This window comes from Telopea speciosissima, chromosome 9 (assembly GCF_018873765.1).
Source record: "Telopea speciosissima isolate NSW1024214 ecotype Mountain lineage chromosome 9, Tspe_v1, whole genome shotgun sequence".
In the NCBI taxonomy this organism is placed as follows: domain Eukaryota; kingdom Viridiplantae; phylum Streptophyta; class Magnoliopsida; order Proteales; family Proteaceae; genus Telopea; species Telopea speciosissima.
This window is the reverse complement of record NC_057924.1, coordinates 23,985,829-23,991,221: the sequence shown is the minus strand read 5'-3', so window position 1 is coordinate 23,991,221 and position 5,393 is coordinate 23,985,829.

Here is a 5,393-nt window from a genome sequence, read left to right as displayed (position 1 = left end):
GCATGTGCAGATGCATGTGTTTGCTTTTTTTCATATATGAATAACCGAAATGAACACCCAACATTTTAGATGTTTTACTTAAATAATAAAATTGTTTATATAAACCAAAATTACAATAATCCATTTTTTCTTTTATTTCTTTAAACTATAATTCTAGCTTAAAATCAATTGTTTCATCCAGATGTAACAATAACACTATAAATGTTGTTGATAATATCTTTAGTATTTTTTGTTGGGTAATTGTATTACAATTCCTTACAAATAATTGAAACAACACGAATTGCAATACAATAGATTAAGCAGTAGAAACTAGGCTTGACCTTTGGCTGAAATGAGAAGACCAAAGCTTGGATTTGATGTAGAACCACACCCGTAACAACTTGAACAAGCTTGAGGTTGAGTCACACTTGTGGTGCTGCCTTTAAGGTAATTGATGCCTCCTACTGCCAATGAGTGTTCTGCACCACTACCCCAAGATAAAACAACCTCCAACTAGAAGATGAAACAATCCTTCTAGTTCCTTGAAGGAGCCAAGAGCTTCAACACAGCAACCCTCTAACACATTTAGAAGAAAAGAGAGAGAGAGTGTGTTAGGAATTAAGTTGCAGAAGGACAAGGGGAAAGAAAATGTTGGCTTCGAGGGCAGCAACCTCCAAAGAAGGGGAGACAGAGAAGAGAAGTTTCATTAATTCTTGTTGTCTCTACAGTACCTTACCCATTATATTTATAGACTAGTATTACCCTATCATACTCTAGCAACCCTAACCAATATTCATACCTATTATAAGGCTTTCCTAAAGCTACCATCCGAGAAAGCCAGCCCATTCAGCCCATTCTGTTATAAGCACATGGCTTAACATGCTCGGGACAGGCGCATGGCCTTTATACATTCTATTACCCCAATACATGGCTGGTTGGTTGGGCACCTCGGCGTGTGATCGTATCATTACCATCCCTTGGACAGAACCTTGTCCTCAAGGTTCTTACGTGAATGGACATCCACCGGGTCAAAAATCAAACGTGCCATAACCGTTCGTTCAACTTTGCACACCACACGCTTCTTCCCATCTTCACTTGTCACTCTTACCTCAAGCCTTGGGTCGACAAGCTCCAAACTCCCTTGTTCATGCATCTCCAGTGCAAACACTGGAAAATAAACATGGCCCATCATAGATGACACAGTTGATGAACAACCACTCTTTCCATTTTCATTGCTAGGTGTTGGAGTTTGCAGAGAAGAGTTCTTCCTTTTTCTAATAAGCCCAAGTGGTACCATGCCATAAGCGAACATATCGGTCTTATCTAAAATCGATGAACTCGTGATCCATTCCAGTGCTATATACCGTGAGATTCCTTCATGATCATGAAATGGGTAGCTTGCTCGGTGAGAAGCTTTAATAGTCCAAAATCTAAGAGCTTAACTTGGAAATGTTCATGTAAGAGAACTTTCTCGTGTAACATCACAATTTATCATCTTGTGCTCACACCGACTATGCAAGTATGAGAGCCCACTACATGCACGAATGCAATCTCAAACTTCTCTTCCCGAGTCTAACACCGGCCCCCTGTTCATGTACTCATAGATCATAAGCTGTTCTTGCCTCTGAGTATAGAAGCCACTGACCTTACTCAAGTTAATATGGTGAATGTTACCAATCACTACAATCTTTGCAAAGAATTCCTTCCTCCCTTGAACACCAATATGATTTATTTTCTTCACTGCAATAAAAGATTTATCAAGAAGAACACCCTTGTAAACAGACCCCAATCCACCTGAACCGATTTGGTTCTCAAAGTAATTGGTTGCAGCTTCAAGGACTCCGTAATAAAATACCTCAAGTAAACCAAGGATGGAAAAAATCTCATCAAGCTTCAACGAAGAAGAGGAATTTGATATGTCTGATCTTGAATGTGTTGAGAGCTTACGCCTTCTCCACAAGAGTATGCTTAGGACTAGAATTGTAATCAACAAAATGAACCTTGTTAAAGGTAAGAACAGAGCAACCATTGGGAAACCTGAACTCGATTTGCAGATTGGTTACCATATGTGACCACCAAAGATGACCGACCATCATTTTAATGTATTCCAATAGATCGCTCTTCGTGTGGCTTGAGTTTATGAAACCCAATTGATTTTCAAGCGAGATAACACAAAATACCCCCAAACTTCTCCCAAATTTCAGGTAGTTGGCCTCCAAGTGGGTTCCCACTCAACACTTCCCTCAGGTTTGGCACCTCTGCAAAAAATAGCGGAATTCCAAGGATACCAAAATGGTTGTAGCCCCAGTCCAAGAACTCCAGTTCCTGCAAACCCACTATGCTCTCTAGCATTTCTCCATTAAAGCTATTCGAACCCAACCCGAGCTGCACTAGCTTTGTCCTCTTCTGATTGATTTTGAGATATTCCCTTCTAACCCATGGAAGCGATTTCAGATTGTAATCGGATCAAGCTCGAGTAAACCACCAATTGCATTTGGGATTTCTCCGAAACATCGATCCCAGATAAAGATCGGTCCAAATGCAAGTGCCAAATCTTCAAAACAAAATAAGTCGGCGCTTCCAGAGAATGGCAACAACACCTAACTATTTTTCTCACAAAAATCGTTGAACAGTGGAGGTCTTGCTCGATTATGATCGCAATTTTATCAAACCCGAATGGGCGAAAACTCGTACCAGAAACACTCTACAATCAATCTCTGAATGCCATGATTGGAGCCTCCTTTCCATAGCCGTGAAACAATGAGGCAGAGCTGCACCAGTGGTGATTTTCAGATTACCGTTGTGTATGACGGACGACACAATGGCAGGAAGGAGCTTTGTTCCAGTTGGATTCTAACCGACGAAGGAAGGGACGAGCACTGCTGCCACGATCGTTGAAGCAACCAGATTCTGCTCCATGGCTACATCGTTGAAGGTCTGGTCTCCATGATCCACGTCGACATCAATCCCAGATTCCAACTCCAACTTCCACAATGCCAATTGGAACACGACCAGAGTGGTCGGTGGTGGCCATGGCGTGATTTGATTGCCCTCTTTGTCAAGATCCGATTCCGTTCGTTGAGGTACGCGAAACAGAGCACGAATAGGGGACATTGGTTTCACTGGGGATTCTTTTGTAATGATCTCCGACGACTCGTTCGTATCAGCTGGCGGAGAGGGTGGATGTCGACCTGGATCAAAGGGTTGTGTGGCATCAGCAGGCAACATCGGATCTGTTAGGTGGATCTGTTCAGTCGGGGTAGCCTTCGTCGATGTCCTCACGCCAACTGGCTGAGAGAATGGGTATCCTCCTGGAAAGAAAAACGTCGGTCCTTCAGGTGGGAAACAGATTCCAGTCTCGATGCCAGCCAAATTAGTTGGTGGCGCTGCAACATTGAAACTTGACATTTTGTCTTGCTTCGTTGAGGCGATGTAGTCATTCAGCGGCGAAGGGTGCTGTGGGGCAACGAAAGTTGAAGCAATCGGATACTGATCATCATTCATGATGTCGGAATCTCGATCTGAAGCCACGATCGTTGAAACCATTGGGGTTTGGCGCAGGGCAGTGGGAATCGAAGTCATTGAGTCGTCAATCTTATCGTCGTCGGACTCCCTGGGAATCACAACATCTCCCACAGTGCCAAGATCCAAATAGTAGATACGTTCGAGCTCGTTGGCGATTGCAGTTTCAAGATATTGTAGGAGCGGAGAAGTTGGATCGCGTTTTTCCCATGAGTGAAAACAGATGACCAAACTGTTGTAATGAGAGAACAGACCCATTGGAAGGGATGAAATGCAAGAGGAAGGTGAATGGAGTGGTAGTGGGAGGTTCAATGAAAGCACCAATGTTAGGAACCTAGAACTGAGAAAGAGAGGAATTAAGTTACAGAAGGACAAGGGGAAAGGAAATGCTGGCTTCGAGGGCAGCAACCTCCAAAGAAGGGGAGACAGAGAAGAGAAGTTTCATTAATTCTTGTTGTCTCTACAGTACCTTACCCATTATATTTATAGACTAGTATTACCCTATCATACTCTAGCAACCCTAACCAATATTCATACCTATTACAAGGCTTTCCTAAAGCTACCATCTGAGAAAGCCAGCCCATTCAGCCCATTCTGTTATAAGCACATGGCTTAACATGCTCGGGGACAGGCGCATGGCCTTTATACATTCTATTACCCCAATACATGGCTGGTTGGTTGGGCACCTCAGCGTGTGATCGTATCAGAGAGAATAATATTCTTAGTGATTGCTAAGTATGGGCATGAACATGTATCCAAAGATGTCTCTTACAAAGCAATTGGTTGGGTTTATATAGGCCCAAGACCAATCCTTGCACTCCTTTAGAATTCCCAAGAATAACCATCAACTTATGACCAAATTGAAGAAGAAGATTTATGGACATGAATATGGACATGAATTGGAGGTTAATTCCAAATTCATGGTCATTCCCCACTAAGAGTCATGAATGACCTTAAAATTCATTCATTCTCCACTAAGACCATAAAGGCCTTAAAACCCCATAAATGGTCATTCTCCAATAAGGACCATAAAGGCCTTAATACCCCATAAAGGGAGAGACGTCACCTATGGCCATGAATTGAGAAATCAATCTCATTCAATATCCTTGACCCACCTTCCCACTCATGATAGTGACCATGAATAGACTTTAGGGTACCCATAGAATGTTACAACCTTTAGAATTACTTCTTTGATCACATGGGTCCCACACCATAACAAAGCAATCAAAATATTTTGAAACTTAAAATAAAATAAAATATTTATTAAATATATTTTAAATCTAACAATCCTCCACAAGTTTCAAAACGACACGAGACACACATGCTGTAACTGAATTAGACACTATAGGACATATCGTTGTAGGTGTCTTCCGGACTTGAACCTACACTAGGTCTAATGAATCGCGCTACAGAGTAGAGGTGGAGTCAGACTCCTTGAACCTTTATTCATTGGTGTAGCTGACCATCTCATCAACCATATCTCATAGGTCGACTCTTGCGCTACCTATCATAAAACCACTTTGGACTTTTGAACCGGCCATATCCCTTATCTTGAACTCGTGAATGCTTTAGAGAACTCGCCTATAAGTTCTCATCGACGGCGGCCACACCTCCTACATTCACTTAGGTTAGTCCCTGGTGTGCACCACAGCTGACACACCCCCATATTTCCTGGGATTAGACTAATTAAGAACTTTACCTTTCAATCTCTTTCTTTGTGGTAGTACTACTTTCACCATCTACCGCTTGGAATGAATATTTATACAAGTAGTAGTACAAAATCAGTCAACCGGTGATTTCGTTTGTACCCCTTGAACCTAATTCAGGCATTTAGCCTCTTCACATAGGTAGGGTGTCTATCACATGACCTATGGATTAGGCATTAACCCCAT